General features: G+C 41.6%; 1 protein-coding gene across 2 annotated transcripts in view; it reads right to left on the bottom strand.

The window, feature by feature from the left end:
* CPM (carboxypeptidase M) overlaps positions 1-14,417 on the bottom strand; it is a 28,030-nt gene extending 13,613 nt beyond the window's left edge. The window contains exon 1 of one of the 2 annotated variants that reach the window (XM_063155090.1): positions 14,261-14,417. The gene's annotated coding sequence lies outside the window, so the exon portion shown is untranslated. The remainder of the gene's footprint in view (positions 1-14,260) is intronic. The other variant, XM_063155091.1, reaches the window with a different exon arrangement.
* Positions 14,418-20,984: the final 6,567 nt, after the last annotated feature.

Raw genomic sequence — 20,984 nt, 5'->3', positions numbered from 1 at the left:
GGGAAAGAATTAAAAGCTACAGAAAGAGTATTAGTTAGGACCACTAAAGCTGCACAAGAAGCTGAACTTTAAGCACCAAAATAAACATACATACATTTTGGAAGTCCACATTTAAGCAGGGGGAAAGGGTGAGGAGAGGAAATTTTTTGTTATTATTTTTAGTGATACTGTGGCATTTCAGACCTCATCTGCAAATCTGTGCTTCCCACTAGTCTGCTCAGTGAGGTGGAAAACTCAAGTTTCAGCAGATGGCAGCAATGAAACTGGACCAGTGACTTGATAAAAACAGTGACAGGCTAAAGATTGCCAATGCCCAGGCCCTGCAGGGTGGCAGCTGCCCCCAGCTCCACACAGGTCCTGTTGGGACCCACAGCCTGCCTGAGAGGAGCCCAGCCACCACCGCTGCTGGCAGGACAGACAGAACACAGGAACTGCTACATGCAGTGCTATAAAAAGCCCTATTTCCTAAGGCTTTGTGGGTCATCAAATCTGCACTGAAAACAAACTCTGGAGCGTACCAGCTTCCCATTCCCAAAGGCACGACCACTGTAGTCATGCACATGCCACAGCATTTTTGTTTTCTTTTCCAGCTGTGCAACTGGCTGACAGCAGCTCTACCACAAGGGTCATGACTTTGGGAATGGGAGAAAAACTTGGAGTGGACAAAGCAACACTGGATGATGCACTGAAACATGTAAGAGGGGCGAAACTGAAGACAGTGGTTGCCAAACTAACTTCTCAGTTAACAGAATCAGAGTCTTGGGACCAAGAAGCAGCAAGACAGTGCTGGGAGATTCAACCAAGAGCGATCTCAGTATTCCCTGGTTTCGCAGCTGCTCTTGAAGACATTGTTGTTCAACCCCTGTAACCACGCCATGCACGAAGCTGTGAGATGATGCTACTGACTCTTTCATTAAAGGACAATGTGAGCAAGCAATCCATACTTTTAAAAATAATTTTGTGGCAACTGATTTGGTAAGAAAGAAAGCTAGTTATTTGGCCTTGCTGTATGTAGAACCACTGTCTCATAAAAAAAGAAGAAGTTTGATTTCTGTAAGCCTTGACAAGTTGCAGAGTGGAGAACCCAAAGACACTAACTTTTAATCACATTATTCTTCAAAAAGGAAAGAAAGAGAACACACAAATCCTCTCACCCTAGCCCTTCTCCCTTCCAAAACCTCCAGAGCCCCTCTAATCTCAACCATCCTGCAGCTCTGCGAAAACAGATGACAAATCTTGCTGCAGTAGCATATGTTTGGAACTGAAAACAATCCTGGTAGTGAAAAAACTGTTATTCATAATCAAGTGTGGACAACAACCTCAATTTTCCAATTCTGCAATGTGTCATTCTCTCCATAGCTGTATCCTGGGGCAACTTGCAATGAATTACCAAGGAGTCCTTCCAGAATGCTCCTATGATTCTTTGCCCTTATGCCCTCTAAGGCCTGCTTCCCAGCTCCCATTCCCTCTTTTGGAGGGCAAGTTCAGACATCCCTCCTTGGTGCCAGCTGCCACGTGGGCTTCTGCACCAGGAGGAGCACACCTGCTCACAGCAGTGACTGCAGCCTTTCTGCCACAGCCCAGCCCAAAGGCGGCTGCTGCAAACCTACAACATGCAGCTCATCACACACACTCAAGCAAAGAGTCCACACAGAGATAAAGTGCTCTAGATGTTTCCATCATTTAAGATTTTCTACAAATAATAGCGTATTCTGATATCAAACTAAAAAATAATACTTCCAGTGTCTTGCCATCAGCAGTACGAGTTCCTGCTGCTCTCACTGTGGATTGCACTCATGGGAAACACAAGGAAGAGCTAAGTATAGACTAACATTAAGTACTGATGTAAATTGGTTGTTCCTGCATTAGTGTTCAGACTGTTTAGTTTGTGTGAGGGCCATCCACACGATAAACACTCCCATGAACTGAGATACCAATTATTTCCTGGCATTTCCAGCTTGTAAGAAGTACTAAACCTTCCATTAACAATTAAAATACATTCCTGGGTCTGCTCAGCCTGCAGTACTGGATAGTGTATCTGGGAGGGATGATGTAAGATTTCTTTCCATACGGCTGTAATTAACTGCATGTAAAAAGATTCAGCATATGGATGGTTTCCTTTAATCAGCAAAGCCTAGATAACTCTGGTTTGGTACCTGAAAGGAACAGCTAAGCTTCCTCTCGTGCTTTGAAAAGCCATTTCTCACTGCCAAATTGCCAAAGCAAAGCTGACGTCAACTAATTAGTGAACTATATTTCAAGTGATGAAGACAAACGTGTGTTTCTAACTCTGTATCTCAGGACAAGTAACAAGACTTGTATTGGAGCAGAGCCAGACCACACAGCTTCTAGTAGACTGAGAAGCCTTTTTAATTTTTTAAAAAGTTTTCTAGCATTGCCACTAGTTCACAACGTAGTGTCATATCCTACAGATGTACAAAACCTGGTAATTAAAATGAAGAATTGAAACTGATCTCCAGATCTACTGGGAAAGAAATCAAATCAACATGTAGACGTTAGAATCTGGATTGTGCTTCCTGTTTTTGTTCTGAATTTTATTTCTGCTTTTCTTCACTTTGTTCTTTACAGTTTCATTTATGAAAAACTCCTAATTTCAAAGAAAGTTATGGCTAGGAAATGAAGTGAAATGACTGGGGAATGGCTCAGACCCGCTGTCAGTAGCAGTCAGGCTAGAGTACTGATTCAAGAGTTTGCAGGGAGGACCACTTTGACCAAGAAAAAGCAATAGACTGACTACAGTCCTGCTGGGTTGCCACATTGGCTTCATGGGCAGGAATTGCTGTAATGTTGCTCTGTGTTGAGGCAGCCCCCTCCTAGAAAGGTGCAGGACAGAGAGGAGGGGAAGAAAGATTAACTCTCATTAGAATGCAAGGTCCCAGAGCAATTAAATCATAGAGCAAATCTCAGAATCATTGAACAGCCCAGGTTAGAAGGACAAGATCATCTGGGCCAACCCTACATGGGAAAGGAAACCTAGATAAGATTATTTAGCACTTTGTTCAATTGCATCTTTAAAACCTCCAGTGGGGAGGACTCTACCTTATTTCTGGGGAAGTCATTCTCACTGTATAAAATTTTCTTCTATTGAGATGAAACCTCTCATAGTGCAACTTGTACCCATTGCCCTTTGCTTCTTTGCACATGGCTTCTTGAGAAGATAGAGGATCCATCCTCTTTATAGCCACCCTTCAAGTGCTAGAATTCTGTGACAAGATTCCACCCTAAGCATTCTCTTCTCCAGGCAGATGAGCCTCCTCAGGGCAACATTGTCTTCCAGCAAAACACTGCCACAGCTAATGAAGGACTTCAGGAGTAATTCCTTTTGCTAAACTACCATCAGCAGCACCCTTGCCCTCAGGCACTCTGATTTGTCATTACCAATTCAAGCTGGAAAATCTAATGCCATCTGGGAACTTTTCTTCTGCAAGGGGACTGCCCAAAACCACACATGGCTTGATTTAGATTCTAAGAGAATTTGAAGTACCAGTACATTACTTGTATAACCAGAAATGGTTAATCAGAATGACTGATGTAGCAGTATTGCCTTAAAAATATGAACAAATATGTGATTTTAATCTAGCCAGACCAAGTAAAACACTGCCAAAATAAGCTACATACCTGAAGCTAAAATCAGATAAACATCTGTAAGAACAACTGAACATCAAATTCTTTTGTGAGCATTTTTCTTTACTTTCAGGTATACTGAGACAGAATGGATTACCTAAAGACTTGGCCTGTAGTAGCACTGGCATTAGTAATGAACAAAGTTAATATGCCAAGAAGAGCTAGAACACTACAAATATAAGAAAGTCTTCAAGTTATTTTAAAGAATAAGGAGATACAGATCAATCACATACATCAACCTGGTATGTCTGGCAATATTCAGCATGGTGCTTAGTAAGCAGAAAAAAAGCCAAAAGCACCCAAGGTAACATTTGGCTACAGGTTTATTATTTGTCACTGTCTACAGCCACTGACAGCAATTGAATCACTATGTGGGGGCCACTGCTAAACTTAACACTTCTGGCTCTTCCACAGACCCCTTGTTACAGACTTACGGCGCTCTCTCTTGGCAAAAAGGAAACAGAAATATCAATTTCCCACTGTTTAATCAGCTCCTATCTACTCCAAGAGATAACACCAGTCACTCTAAATTAGAGTCAGCACCATATAAACAGCACTGAAGGAATAAACATGACAAGGAATAAAAATTACTCTAAAAAACACTAGATACTGTTTATTTGTATCCAAAGCACTTGAGACAAGAAGGGAGTCAAAACAATTCATACAAAAATGAAAAATTGCCAATGCAGAACATAGTCTCTACAATAGTAGCTTACAGGTTATTTGAAAAAAAAATCAATAAATAAAAATAAATTTGTAAAAGACAAAGAAAACGCAGAGGGAATACTGGTTTTAAATTAAGATATACTAACCTTACTCTGTATTGCTCACTAAGAAGATGAGAAGTCTGAGCAGGCTATTTTTTACTATTAACACTAACTAGGTTCGTATTTACACCCAGAAACCAAATAGATTATTTTTCCCTTTTCACCAACTGTTGTTTCTATCACCACAGGGATTTTAAACCTAGTTCTAAAAAGGTGTATGTTATATTCTGAGAAAGCTATGAAACTGGTATGCATCTAGTAATTTTCAGAAAAGCTATTGTATATTTGAAAGTAATAAATATTACCAATAGTACCATTGGATCATCATGAATAAAGTGATTTTTGTAACACAAGCTGGTCATAAGGGACAGGGGGTTGTTTCTTTTAAAGTGCAATTTATCCAGATTCAATAGTTTTGTTTAGCCTACACTTTGACCACCAGAGACAGAGGATGTAGAACTATTTCTGCCACTTGAAGGTAACAGAAGGAGCACTCTACAGGCTGTGGCTTATACGTGGCTGAGAAGTTACTGGCGCACTTTGAGGATTTGAGTTCACTGAAGTACGTCACCAAGAGACTTGCTACACCCCTAAAGATCCTTGTCAGATCTCAGACATTGTGTTTGCCTCAAGAACAGGAAGCTCTAAACAATACACATCTCAACACTGACAAGCAGACTCCTACAAATCCAGACACTGAGTAGCTCCCCCCACCCTTTTAACTCAATAAAGGCGGAAAAATGGAGACTAGATAAATTTTTAAAAACTAATCCAGTCTGTGCCATGATCATCTGTTTCTGGTTTAGTTAACAAGCTACATTAGTCCGACCAGCATTTCCAGATTCTCTCCTAAACCAGGTAACAAATGTCTCTAGAAACACTAGCAAGTGGCTTTCAGGAAAGGAAACAAAGACACAAGGCAGCAACCAAGGATCAGGCTGCGTTACCCCCCACAAGTAAAGTAATTTGGTCCTTAGCCTCTTGAACAAACACATTATGATGGTCTTTGTTTATTCTTGGGATTTTGAGATCAGCCTAATGCAACTGTGTATCAAAGCAAGCTCTGTACTCTCGGCACACCACGATCAGGAAAAATGCTTCATCAGAATCATCCTGGCTGCACACTGCTGAAGTGCAGAGCAGGGAAGGCATCTGTGCCACCCTTATTCCCCTAATTTTCTCTAGCTGCTCTTTGGAAAACGGAATAATGGACACAGTAGGAGTACATTTCTTATTGAGAATGAAATTTGCTTTTATTTTAGATTTAGGATAAATGTTACTTTTTCAGATGTGCTCAAGCTCTGTTTAAACGCCCCAGGTAACTGCAAGGCCATGGATGCAGAACACACTGGCCAGGCACAAACAGGAAATGTAACTCAACTGTCCTAGATCCACTGTGAGCTCAGCACATTACGTAGCAGCTACAGTAATTTAATTAAGTGCCTCTGACTGCCATGGTCTGACCTTTCCCATAACAACAAGTAAGTCCTAGATATCAAACTGCAGAATCATCTGTTTAGAAACATCCTCTACCCTCTTTCTCACATTTGAGCCACTGCACAGCTTATAAGAGTGAACAGTTTTACAAGGAGAGTGTTCTCTCAGCTGTGAGGGGAAGAGATCTACAGCCAGTCCAATGCATTATGTTTTTCCATGTCCATTTCTTAAAATTAATCTTCTAATTAATAAAAAGATCCAAAAGCAGAACTTCCAGGAAGTTTAGAAATCACATGCACATTCAGATTTCATTTAAAAAAAAATCCCAGCCCTAAAAACTATCTAGATCTCTCTTCTACACAAAAACATGTGCAGAATGACTGTCTAATGAACTAAATGTTTCACTGTAAGAAGTCTTGCAAACAATTAATTAATGTATCATAAGTAGGTCTCCATGTACTTATGTGAACACAATATGCCATAGCTACACACAGCAAACCTTTAATTAGGTAGACCTGAAAATAAGCAAGACTGGTTCCTTCAAGGATCCACAGGCAGAGGTCCAAGGCAGAAAGGCTGGGCAGAAGGGATGCAGGGCACACTGCTCTTCTTCTTTTGTGGGAAGTGAATGGAAAGGCACCAGAAACACTTTGCCACTAAAAAGTGTCATTGTCTGAAGTGGGGTAGGAGGGATGTGTTACTAAGTTCTTCTCAAGCTAAAAGGAGAATGCAGACAAATTGACCATCTGGGTAAAACTCAGACACAAGATGAGAGTTTTGTTTTTTAAGTAAGCTTGTGATTAGGATCATATGTCATTTACAGGGCTAAAAATGTATGCACAATGCTCCAGAATGCAGAATTCTATAACAAGTGAGGGGGAAAAACCATTAATTTATGTCCATTGTGCACCATTGCTAATACCTTGAGTTCTATATTTTACTTAAGTTTTAAAACAAACAAAACCCTCAAACATGAAAAATATCTTACATATTTACTTCCTCAACACCAGAAAGGGATATGGATACTGCATCCACCAGCTGCAATTCCTGATTTTGTGTTACACAAGCTCCAGAGCATTGCTAACTTCACTGGTGTGAGTTACAATATCCAGTAGTCAATTCTGCCTGTCTCTAAACAAACAGAGAAAGCTGCAAAGTCTTGCTGATGGGAAACAGGATGGCTGCAGCCCTAAGACTTTTACTGCTCTGAAAAAAAGGCTGACACATATATGCTGCAACCAGACAACTGCAAAGCAAAAGGTAGAGAGGAAGCAGGAAAACAGAGATTTTTCTCAAAAGGCTGAATCTAAATAAATGCTACTCATGTGAACAATGTACTTTTTCTAAACAGATCAGATCTTTCCATTTTGAAGTTACAACATTAAAACTTCAGTACTAGATAACAGTTTATATATGAGAAATGTTTGATCTATGTTGCTAGGATAGATTCCCCTCACACTTTATTTATTTATTTAAGCTGGGACAGAAATCTCTGATGCAGCATGTTCCACAGGAAAAAAACAAATGAACAAACTTTCCTCCAAAATTTTCTGAAAGAAGTGTATTTAAGTAGGAGAGATCATAGAAGGCAGGACAAAAATGATTGACCAATTCACAGCAAGTGTAAAGAAGAGAAAACTTAAGCAAATAATTTTACTTTCACTGCAAGAGAATAGGAATGCAGAGTCAGTGACTGCATCTCCAAGAGGAATGTCTGAGCTTATCAATCTTTTAAACATCTGATGCTGACCAAACTATACGCTTTTTATAAATGACCCATATAAAAAGCATAGTTGTACTGACAGGAAAGAAAAGTTAGGTCTTGTTATCATCAGATAAAATCTTAGTCCTTGGCTGTTGGAGGACTGATTGCACACAAACTACTTGAGTCTCACCACAGCAGTCAAACTGCTAGAGGATGCAGTCAGATAATGTATATGAATCTATATTTCAGCATTTAAAGAATTTTTAGCTTCAGTTAGGACAAATAAAATCTAAAGCTAATATAGTAATGGTGACTTCTATTTAAACACATGATTTAGAGCAAAGCTCAGTTTGGAGCTGAAGACTTAAGAATACAAGTTAATATTTCTTGTTTTTAAAGTCATGATTTAGTTTTCACTAGATAAACCACGAAGGAGCCAGTACTTCTCTGTTTTATTTCCTCTTCCCATCACAGTGAGGGACATTATGTGCTGCAAATAAAGATTACAAGGCTATTAATATCAAGCTCATCTGTGAACCCAAACACCTTTGCAATACTAAAATGAACATGTAAACCTACTTAAAATCTTATTAACATGCGTTTATATGGCACACATACTGTCAAAGACAAGAACAAGATGGTTATGAGGAGAGACATGAAAGAACACGTGACCCATAACAGGCAAAAAAATTCAGAAGTGAGCAAGCATGGATAAGAATTTAACTATCACAGTAAGTTTTAGAATGCCCATTTTTACATGGAATTCTGGACTGAAGCTAAGCAACTTTAGTATTATTTGCATCATGGGGCCCCCTGAGTGGAAAATGCCTCATTCATTCTTGTTTCCAAAAACAAACTTTGAAAAGCCTCGATGTTTATATCATCTGTACACACCATGCTTGCATGACAAGCCTGTAAGGAAATTTGTGGGGTGGGGATAAGGAGGAGGGAAAGGAAGAAGAGACATTATCAAGGACTGGAGACAGGAGGAAAGTCATCTGCAGCAGTCAAATGGAACAAACCTAAGGTAACAATCCTCTACACAAATATACCTCGCATCATGTAACCACAGAAAAAATAACTACAATATATAGTCTTTAAAGACAACACACTTGCTATGGATTTTTCATCTAGGTAATTTGTTTATTTTTAAGACAAAAAGAATTCTCTCTGTTACCTTTCATTTTTCTTCCTACTTTTAAAAACACTGGCACTAGCATTTAATAATGGGTAACACCAAGAAATTCACCTCGAAGTACAGTGGGCTGTATAAAACCTTCCCATTCTATTTTTATGCACTGCCAGAACCCTTGAGCCAAACAAAAAATAATTCCCAATGAAACAATAAAACAAACATTTTATGGGTAACATATTTCAGCTTTGTTTTCCCCAGCAGTAAAACTTGTTTTCTAGTACTTTAAAAAAAGTAAAAACCTCCAGAACATAAAAGTCTGTAATGTAAATTCAATAGAATTTACAATGCACTTTACTATTGATGGCAGTAACTCAGGCTTCTTCCATACTGCATCACAATAAATAACTTGAGTTCCCAGCTACATACACACACTATTTATGTGTAGATGAGACAAATATAACACCTGGCCTTTTATTATTAAATATTTTCACTGAAGTGTAGTGAACCCTAAATCAGCACTCCCCTGTTCACCATAAATGCCTAAAGGTATCAGGCACCCATAAATGCCTGAGGGTATCAACAGCACAGAGTCAGAGGGGTCAGGAGGTCTGAGCTGACCTCTGGCACACCTTGGGCACACATTCCACTGATGCTGGTGAGCAATGATGGACAGGTTAAGTGCCCAGGTTTTCTACTGACTCTATTATCAGGCACATGTTGCATACAGCGCTACCTGAGTCCCAATCCCTAGCACGCCCTACTGCCAAAGCCACAGCTGCTTATCAGATGGAAACCTGGGCATGCTCATTCCCTCCTGTTTCCCAAGGAGAAAAACAAATGAATGCAGGCAGGAAGGGGACAAAGTGCTCCAACAGGCACCTTATCACTGGGAAACCTGGCCTGCTGAGCACACCTTGCCTGCAGCCCACAGCACCACCCATGCGCGCAGCCACGGGCCAGTGCTGCACTCCTGAGCTACAAACCCCACAGCAAACACACACACACACCCTGCACATTTCAGCCTCTCCTGTTCACACAGCAGGGACAGCAAAATGCTAATAAGCAAGACTCACTACTTAAAAACAAAACCAAAAAATTCCCCCCAAAGTTAGCCAAGTGTTTAAGATTAATGGACAGAATGTGTCTGTCCAAGGGCAACAGAGAGAGCAACTGAGTATTGGTGTTCACTAAGCATCAGATTTGGATGACTAAGCCACAGAGCTCTCAACCAAAGAAGCTTTCAGGACAGCTCTTTTGCAAGGTATTTCTGAGAATTTCTAGTGGAACCAGAACAAAATCTGGTCAGTTTCTTTTAGTTTTTGTCTCTCCAGTGATGAAATCTGCCAAAGGGATACTAATATATAAAGTCAACTTTGAAACTTCATTAAGTAAAGACAGGGGCACTTTAACCATACACAACCTTTCATTCAGTGAGCAGAATCTGGCCTGAGGATGTTTACAACTGTCCCAAAGTTGACTGGAATTCTAAAAATGCAGACTGGCCTCCAGAAAACCTAGATCTAAACCAAGCTGTAATTAGCATGCTATCACTTTATCTCAATCCAGAGTGTATCTGAAAAGGCTTTTTAGAATGTGGATCTACTACAGAAGTTCCTCCATTCTTCCAATACCTGGCTGTTTTTGTCCTCCTAAGGAGGTCATCAGTTCAGTTAGAATCCTTAAGTCAGCTTCCCACCACCCTCATTTTCTTTTCAAAGAATAACAACAGCACTGTATCTTGCACAATGAAAAGCCACAGATCCTACATGTACATTGACTATTTTCCTTTTGGTAATGCACTCTAAGATTTGCTTGCTAAGAGTCAGCCTGCTTCTCACTGGGGTGGCATTAGGCAGGATGGGTTAATATGATTACACCAGGTCCCATTCTCCCATCCCAGACTGATGCAGCCCTGCAGGTTCCTCTATTATTATAGAGTGCACACTCTGTTCTGACGTTGGATATTGGATATATCAGAAAACTGAACTCCTGACAAAAAGCTTTTATAACTTTATTCAACAACACACCTGAAACAATGTAAAAGAATTAAGGTGTTTTCTGGGCCATCACACATCTCTGCCTACCTGCTGCTAAGACTCTATCAGTTTCTCACAGACCAAATTACCTACAAATCTTGAGGGATGTGATGATACCTACTAAATTAGACCAAAAGGTAACACTCAGTTTTGTCAGCCAATAAGCTGCATCTTTTAAGCTCCTTTCACCCCTCATTTAAGGATAACAGCTTAGCAGATGAGATACATAACTAAATATCATAGCTTCCAAATCAGATCTGGAGACTGAACAGGCCTGTGCCAATCTAAAACACACTGTTTTCAGTAACTTGGCAGAGGTGCTCCTAGTAATCTGGCCGGGGGGATTTTCTCTATGGTGATGTAAACCGCTACAAAACAAATTTGGCATCTTTCCATTTGTTTTCCATTGAGGATCTTGGTACAGATTCTGCTGTGCACACCACTATTACAGTCTACATGCATCAAATAAACACATTATGTAAATCTCGCCTCAGATTTATCCCTAACAAATCACACTTGACTGTTTAGGTTTTATGCAGAAATGACTGACTTAGTGAAAGGGAGCAAAGCACCCTATTCATTTAGTCTTGACCTTAGCAAGGCTTTCAACAGAATCACAGATTCAGGAATTGTATGGGACCTCTGGAGGTCACCTGGTCCCACTCCTCTCCTTAAGCAGGGCCACCTACAGCCAGCTGCGCAGGACTGAGTTCAGACAGATGTTGAATATCTCTAAGGATGCTCCCTGAGCAGCCTGTTCCATTGTCCAGTCACCCTCATGGTGTCTTTGTAAACAAGCTGGGATTATGGATCTGGGATTATGGGATTATTGATTAGACTACAGTAAAGTAGGCTAGAAGCTGACTGGACTGAACAACTGTTGGTTCAAGAGGCAGCAGATTATTAGCAGCATTCCTCAAGGGCCAGCACTGGGGCTGATGCTGTTTAATATCTTCATCAGGGCCAGGGCTGCCATTCAGAGGGCCCCTGGTAAACTGAAGGAATTTCTTGACAGCAAACTCACGGAATTTGACCAAGATAAATGCAAAATCCTACACCTGGAACAAAAGAACCCCATGTATGGATTGTCAACTCAAGAAAACAATCCCAGGCAGGTACAGACTGCAGACTGGCTGGGTTGCAGCTGTGCAGCTGAAGGGCTGCAAGGTGGCTCAGGTACCTAGAGACTCTGTGGAACCTCCACCCTTGCAGATATTCAGAAGTAGAGTGGAGAGGGCCCTGAGCACCATAATTAACTTTCAAGTGAGCCTGGCTTTGAACAGGAGCTCAGACTAGATAGCCTCTAGACCTAAATTACTTTATGATCTGCCTCAAGCAGGTGAGGCTTCTGACATGAAGAGTGTTTAGATACTTCTCCTAAAGAACTACACACGATCACTTTCTGAAGTGGTAATACACAGGTCCCTATCAACCTCCACAACTTCTAAGAGCTGGATTTTTACATCCTTGCAGAGCTCTGAATCTACACACACCGACCAAAAGTCAAGCCTTTACTTCACATTCTTCATAATCCAAGTCTAGATGGCAGTATAAAATACTAGATTATTAGATAAAATTGAACATAGATTAACAAATAACATGGCAACAATAGCCACTCATGCTAATAGTAAAATAATGTCTGTTGACTTTATAGGTGTTACTTTGATCCATGGGATATTGTATTCATCACCAAGAATTTTCATATCAGGACTACCAACTTACTACATCACACTGATCTCAGTTTTATAGTACTTAAATTAATTTTTGTTTCTCACCATCAAGAAGTACATTTAGCTACCATGGTTTAGCTAACTGGCAGGAGGACAACACTAATAAACCCACACAGGCGTGTGCACGCACAGACAGCCTTGCTTGCAGCAGCTTAACTGAGAATAGAGGAACAGAACTTCAACCCATGGACCAAAACTGAAACTTCATTTTCACCAGAATTCTATAACCACTGTTATCATGAAACTTTCTTTTAGCATGAGCAAAAAACCCCCCCAAATTAGACCCTAATTCAGTACTGTCCCCTGCCATATTGCAGATGACTCTGAAGGCTCATTTCTCAACAAAGGTAGAAATCTCTTAACTTTTAGAAAAAACTGAAAGATTAGAGGAGCACTACACATTTTTCACTGCCATTCTGCTTTACGTGGCACTGAGAATAACAAGGAGGAGAGCCCACACAATTCTCAGAGTTTGGCAAAGCAGAAGGCAATATATCAAAATCTGAATGATGTTTCAGTGCATTGCTCAATCACAACCAAGAGATGATGATTTTCCAGTTTTCATGCTGGTGGAACTCAGACAAGTTGAACACCTCATGTTATCAGCTTTCAGGCATCTAGATATGTAAAAGTCAAAGTTCCAATCTCTCAGGTTAGATGAAAGGTTTCTGCCTACCTGCACAAAGATAAGCCAGTTGAGTTTCTGGCAGAAAAGTCATAATCTATTCCTATCATCAGAATGTTAGCTAAGTTCTCTAAAGGTATGAAAATAAGGATGTGGATAATTGCTAGTTTGCACTGGAGGGAACTGTACTTACAGGAATTAACCTCTTGCATGGATGAATAACATAATCCAATCTAATTCTGCCTTTGATGAAACCAAAACCAACACAGTTGAAATAACTAAGATTCCTCTTCTACTTTGAGATACATGGTAAAACAAGTGAGAAGGCATGACAATGTGTTCATGATCACCTAGCAAGAAGAATACAGATTTTTATTTTTTAATCACAAGCATGGATTTGATAATAGATGCTACAAATGTCTCCTTCCAGTGGTACAAAATGGGATTAGAGGAACAGATGATGTTTCTAAAGAATGGATTTTTTATCTAGTTTTATAGCTCTTCTCAGAGTGATTTAGTTTCTTGAACTGAAATCCAGTAAAGCAGTTTAGGGGTTCTTTGTTTGTTTGTTTTCTTAGAATTAAAAAAAATGTACATTAATGTTTATTTGCATATGGATTTTAATATTTTAAATCTCTTTTGAAAAATTAGCCACTTCTCCCCAAATTTATGGTAAGAAATCACAGGGGCATAAATTAAAATATCAATATAAGGTCAGAAAAGTAATTACTGATTTCAGTACATTTTGCTGTAACATTTGAGACTGAAATCCTATTCTTCATCTTCACCACAGGAGCTTGTATCAAGAGGTATTTTTAACACAACCACAAGTCAGGAAACACACTTCTTTAATTATAGTCCTTCCCAGAACGGGCACTTGGCAAAGGGGTCCCACACGTTCTACGCTCCATAAAGACGGCCCTCTTTCTGAAATTGCCACTCAGGACGTTTCCAATTCTCAGAAACATAAGCGTTGGCAGAACTTTTACCCTGATGACACGTACGATGCTTCAGCCAGAGTGTGTTATTCACGCTTAAGCAAGAGGAACACGAAACTTCTCATAGGTTGGTTAGAGCAGCCCCGCCGCCAGCAAGCAGCCACGAAACGCCACCTTCACCCACACCTGCCCCGAATTAGTTAGAACAAAAAGCGTCTCTCCTCTCGTCCCAGCGCGCTTACCTTGCACCGAGCGGCCGATGCTGTGCAGGTGGGTGAGCGAGGGGTGCGCGGCGTGCACCCCCCTCAGGAACTCCTCCAGCTCCTCGGTGTGGTGGTACTTGAAGTCCAGCGCGGCCGCCGCCGAAGCCAGGCAGAGGATGAGGATGCCCACCGCGTCCTAGGGACAGACAGATGAAGCTTTATCCGCGGGCACCGCCGGGGCAGCGGCCAGCCCGCGGAGAGCCAGCGAGCGAGCCAGCCTTCCCTCCCTCCGTGTCCCCGTCCCCGTCTGTGCCCCGCCGGAGCAGGTGTGCCCGCCGGAGCAGGTGTGCCCGCCGTACCGCGGCCGCCGCCCGCATGCTGCCGCCGCTGCCGCCGGGGCTGTGCCGCGCCGCGCCGGGCGGGCGGGGGCCGCCATCCCCGCTGGCCCTGCCCCGAGTGACGCGCCCTCCACCCACTCAGCTGCCCCGGCCCGCCCAGGGGTCGGGGCCCGGCCCGGGCCCTACAGACATCCCTCCCTTCCTCCCTCCCTCCCGCCCCTTGTCGCTCGTCCCCTCCCTCGCTCCCACCTGCGCGGGGCTCGGCTCCCGCCAGGCGCTGCCCTCCCCGCATCAGCCCCCGCTGCTTTTCCCTCGTTTATCACCGGGGGGGGTGAGCGGTGTCTGTAGGGATTAAAAAACCTCAAACAACGACCCGGGGAGGGGTGCGAACGGTCACGTTCTGACTTTTGGTGTTGTTCCGATTCACAATAAAATCCAAGCTCCTCCTCAGCACCCGTGTGGTCGTGGCGTGTGATCAGAACGGCAGCGCCTGGGGGACCCAGAGACAAAGCCTGCTGCATAAGCCGTGAGAGAATTTACCTACAAATCCAACTAAATTTCCACCTTGCGCTATTTTTGCTTTGGCTTTTTTTGTTTAAAGATGGGTTTTTAATAGGCTTGTATTTGCTTACTAAAAGGACTGGATTCTATCTACAGAATTAAGTGCTTTTCTTGGTTCTGCACTAACCACATTGCCTTGGGGATATCTTGGTCTTGGAATTCACCACAAAGGCTCTTTCAGCACCTTTTGTTGTCTTGAAGATTGAAAAGAACTAAGAGAAAGAAAGTTAAGCTGGCTTCCAGCAACAAAAATTAGGATAGTGTCTGCATTTATTTTAAAATATGAATGTGATATAGCTGACTATTAGAATGCAGCTACCTGTAAATTCTGTACAATTTTACTGAGAAAAAAAAGTTATAACACCAGTGGGATTTCATCTGCTTTCTTCTGAAATTTTCTATGCCGGTTAATGTCAGAAAAGGATAATAAAGGAAATGAACCTATGAGCCAACCTCAAATAACAAGTCCTGTATTCCAAATAGAAGACACTATATTTAACGGAAGTCCTTGTTAAACAAAATGTTACTGTTAAATTTATAAGTACCTTTTTTCTTTTACCATGAAGTTTTAAGAAATAAAGCTTGAAATTATATTTTAATGCAACTATCTGTAGTATCCCAATGTACCAGAGGAACATATATCTGAAGGTGCAAGATGTCCACATCCAGACCTCACTTAGTTCATGGGAAGGACTTCCAAATCATATATGACATACAACAAGGGATGTATGCAAATTATAAGGCTACTTGATTAAAAGAGATGTGTAATATTATATTTCTGCTGGATTGGGTTCCTTCTAGTATGGTATTCTGAGGGAGGGGACAGACCCAGGGCCTTTCTCCCATACACTGACTCCACCTCATTTTAACTTTTTTAACTTGACAAGACCCTCTCTCTCTTATTCACAAAACAAAATTCTTGTGAGACTTAAATATGGATGTCTTTTACATTCTGTAAAAAATATAAAGTTGATTTTGGTTATAGTTACCTACTATGTGAAATGGGAGAGAAACTGTGGGGTTACACTGCAAACATGTCTCCAGAGAAGCAGGAGGAAGAAGTCAAGTATGTGAGCTTCATATTTTATTTGGCTACAATATACATATTTATAGGCTCCTTCAGTGATGATCTGGTCACACCACTTGAGTAAGCAGGGAAGAAAATACACTCGGGTGGTAATCCCACATAAACCTACCTGGAAACCTTCCCAAGATAATCACATGAAATCAGAGAACTTTGAGACAGAGTAGGGTGTTGGCAAGGCAGTAAAATTCACAAGGGGTGTAAAAACCTCAGTGAAATAACTGAAGTCACCTTTGATGCTGGGTAATCACGCAGCGTTATCTCATTTGGAAATTACACCACCCTCACACGTAGCCAGCACAGTCATGGTTAAATGAGAGCATTACTGCATATAGGAGTGTTCAAAATGATAGATTGTTTCTGTGCCAGGTGCTTGCGAGTTAAGACAAGCCAGGCTCTTTGGCAATATTTGAGTTACATGTGACAGAATCTAAAACTTTCTTTTTCCCCCAGCCTGCACAAAATTCAAAGATAAACTTGAATCGCTTTTCACAAGGTCAGTTTTAGCCAGCCTGGGCTAGTAATGTTCTGGTAGACACAGTTGTGTGTAAAAGTCAGTACCAAAGATCAAATCCTGCTTTTAGTGAAACTGAACCAGCAGTAAATCTCCCGTAGCACCAGTGGCTCAAAGTCAGGCACTACGTGTCCGAATGTGACGGCAGCTGCTGTCTGCTGCGGGCAGTGACCCTCCTGAGGAGGTGACACACACAGAAGCCAACTCCTCCTGCTTTAGGAAGCGCCATTCTCCTCTCAGCGTCATTCCAGACCGTCCATCCAGAAGTATTCAACCTGTATTATTTAGGTTAGCGCCTGAGCGTGGGATTTGCGGAGAAAAACCCGCAAATCTTTTTTATGTGCGGTGTCCGCAGGGCCGGGGCTCCCGGCGCGGTGCTGGGAGCGGCTGCGTTGCCCTCTAGTGACAGGCACAGAAATTCCTGCCCCAGCAGCAGGTACCAGCAGCTCCTCTCGCACAGGGCTGGGCACCACCCAGCACCGACGCTTCATCGGCGCGGATGAGAGGGGTAACGGCAGAAAAAGAATCTTCTGGAAAAATATGCGGCTTCGGAGAGCCATTCGCACAGGAGGCCTTGGAATTTGAAATCTTAATCAGTGTTTTGACATCTTTCATGCGGGATTCCTGCACTTTCCAAAGATCAGTAAGAACAAATAGGTGCATCGCATTATAACTGAGTGTCAAAATATTTTTGGCTAGAAATTCAAAAAGACGTCACTAATAAAGATTAAGTTTTTAAGAATCACCACTGCTGTTGAAACTCTCATCTGAAATCATGTCCTAGGAATACAGACTACAGCCACATGTTCTCTACATTGATGTAACATTAAGGACCTGACAATCAGATTTCTCTGGGGGAAAATCACAATTCTCAAGTGAGTTCAGCCAAGTGATGACACAGACATATCATCTTGATAAGACAGCACAGCCCTGGATTAGCATAAACCCAGATACAAATCACCTGAATAAACATCAATGAAACCATTCTGATGTATAATATCTGCACTGGTGAATTAACAGGCTGATATTATTAATATGACGAAAGATAGATTCCCTGTAAGAAAGAGCACTAAAATATCAGAAATCTCTCAAATATTCACCAACTAATTAGTTGTCTCTACCACGTTGACAGTTCTCAGCATATTTGGTTCAAAAATCTCCTCCCCCTCCATCCCAGCATAAGAATTACCCCTGGAGAAGAAAGGGATGCCCTGCTGTGTCTCGTAATCTGCAATTAGAAAATGATCCCAAGGGGAACTATTAGCAGCTGGTACTGTTTAGAGCTGTCCAGACAAGCCCTGGAGAATCTGGAACCACAACCAGATGCCTGGCAGTCCTCTCACTCATCCCATCTTGCAAACAGCAGGATCTGCACACAGCAGAGATTTTGAGCTACTGTATGACAACGTGCTGTCATGTGCCATGGTAGAACAGGTCCGTTCTGCTCCACAGGGGCTTGAAAGTGGAAACATGATCTCATTCAAGACAAAGGTCTTGAGTGCTGTGTCTTGGGTATTATAATGCAATTGTAGCATTTTTCAGCTTTATCTTCCTCCTCTTAAATTGGTTTATACTTGTCCTTTCAACAGTCCACACAGAATTAGATGTAATTTGATAATAAATTATCCTTGGAACAGCAGAACACCTGAGGAATCACATGTCCCTCGGTAGGCAAGGGCATGGTACTAAGAATAGGAAAGCCAGAAGGGTTGAGTGGCACAGATGCATGTCAGGGAAGTAAAAAGAAGGAAGATGAGGAATGTCCATAGAGGTGAGAGTGGCCTGGAAGTGGAAGAATTGCAGATAGTGTGGTTGAGAAAAAGCAATTGAGAAGATTTTGCAGGTGAGTTCATAAGGAAAAGGGCTGAGAGTAGTCTTTCTGCTCACTAACATCTTGCTAATCTGACCTCAGGGTTACAAAATTTGAGGGATTTAAGATGTTGACATAGCATCTTGTCAGGTCTGCTAATTTGTATATGAAATGCATTGCAGTTAATACCATGGAATTTACAGAGATTCTTCATAGCTGATTTCTTGTTGATATTAAGCAATACTTCTGAGCAATCTGAAAATTATCCCAAGAACTGGACTCATTTGAGCCTTAGCTATTTGGAAAATTTGTCAAGCTTTGAAATAGCGTTTTGCCATTTTTGCTAATTACCTTCAAATTAAAACATGTTTTAATTGCCATTGTCATGAACAATGCAACACTCTTACTTATAACAATGGCAAGTCTGTCTCCTAAAATCAAAATTCCTCCAGGCTATTTAGCATATGTGTTTCAAGTAAACAATGGTGCCATTTCTTGAACAGGAAATTAGGATCCTTTTTAGAAAATTTCATTGTGTAATAAACCAATCCTTTATTTCTCTGCACTGATTTATGCATAATGGGCCTCTACACAGACAACTGAGTAAACAGTGCACACTGAAATCTCAGTGAAAAGTGCATGTTATGATGTTTGGCACTAACCTTTTTCTTTTGGGAAAGAAATGAAAGGGGGACTTTCCAGATATACAATAGCTATAGACTTGCTGATTGGCTGTTTAAAAATGAATGTTTAGTGGTGCAATAAACAAACATGCCACTTGTTGGACCGCAGCGAAAGCAGATGGCAAGAATTCTTGGGTTAATCTGTACTGGCTGTGCACTGGTTAGACTGTCATTTATTGAGCCATATGGCTCTGTGTAGGCTCCATTTCTCTGAAGATATGGGTGTGGTTTTGTAACCAGCTTAAAGTAACCTAAAACGGAGCTGTGTCTGAGAGAGGCTGCCCTGCTGCCTCTCTTTTGCCAGTGTGAGCCCTGGAGCAGCTGTGTGGTCAGTGGGATTGGGGAATTGGTGCATCTGGAAGCTAACCCAAACACACAGACCACTGAAAGAATCCCTGTTTTCACCTGGCTCAGCTGCCCAATCCATGCAGGCGCTGGCCTTTGCTGGGGGAGCATGAGAGCCAGATGGCTCCTGGAGAGGGAGAGTGGGCTGAGGCTGCACTGCTGGCTCAGGGGGGGCACATGTGGGATGCCACAGGTCGAAAGAGGGTCTCTCTGGAAGAACAAGCTGAGCTTATGAGAGAGAGAGACTGCTGTGCTCTGCCTGTCTCCTGGCAATGGCTTGTTCCCTAGAGACACATGAAGTGCTGTCACTCTCCTCCCCCACTAATGGCATGGCAATATTAATGCTGAATGTAACTATAGAATAATTAGTGCTTGTCAAGCAGTCTTGTAATGCCAATTAAACTGAAATTTGAGAAAAAGAACCCTCTAACAGATATGGAAGCCTCTGCTATGCATAGTCTTATACCCTGGCCTGTTTGGTCTAGAAAATGATGATAATATAAGAATAGTTCCTCCAGCCACATGAGCCTTCCCAGATGACTGTCAAGACATAAACCTTATTAATGTTGTCTTGATCCAGACAGTATTTACAGACACAACAGCCTGCATAAAAGAGCACTGGAAATAATAACTTTCATTCACAAATCCTTGTAAGTGAAAGAAAAGCTGCTCCCATGGTGGCTAGGGAAGCTTGCTAAAGAGCAGCCCTTATCAAGACACAACCTGTACAGCAAGGATCTTCCAATACTCAGTATTAGAAGGTAGTTTATTTGAGGTCTTGAATAACTTCCTCAGAAAATCCAAAATCAGGATGAAGAAAGTTGTCTTGCGGACAGCAGAGAATTTTTTCCCTGCTAGTTCATCTTTTACAAAATTATTAGAAAACTATAAAAGTAGACGAGGTTATATGAAGCAAGAAAGACCAGGTAAGCCTTAATTTTGTCTTGGTTCACTGAATTTGTATATAATTGAACTTCCAATGTTATTTATTTGCAAATAACCCCTCAGCAATCTCTCCTGCCAAATCCACACACAGAGAAGATATATAGGATAAGGGACACTTTAGTGTTCTTGGCACATCTTTGGTATGGATGTTTCAAAACAACGTACATTACAGTAGGCTTGAGCAGAGTCATCAGGCACCAAACAGACATCTGAGCAATTCCCAGGCTGGAGCAATTTCCTGTACCAGATACAGAAGGAGACAAATCTTCAATGGGGTTCAATATCTCAATTTTTATTTTGCTAGTATATGGCTCTGTAAATATAATATAAAATTCTGTAATGGGAACGAGGATTTCAAGTGTTTAAGAAAAAGTAGTTTCATGTAATTTGCATTAGTAATCCTTGTTGGCAGTCTCACACACAGGAAGCCTGAAAATACACAAGAAAAACATTAATTCCCCAGAGACCCTGAAGGAGATCTCT

The sequence above is a fragment of the Melospiza melodia genome, chromosome 4 (assembly GCF_035770615.1).
Source record: "Melospiza melodia melodia isolate bMelMel2 chromosome 4, bMelMel2.pri, whole genome shotgun sequence".
Taxonomy (NCBI): Eukaryota; Metazoa; Chordata; class Aves; order Passeriformes; family Passerellidae; genus Melospiza; species Melospiza melodia.
This window is presented reverse-complemented; position numbering and strand designations above follow the sequence as displayed.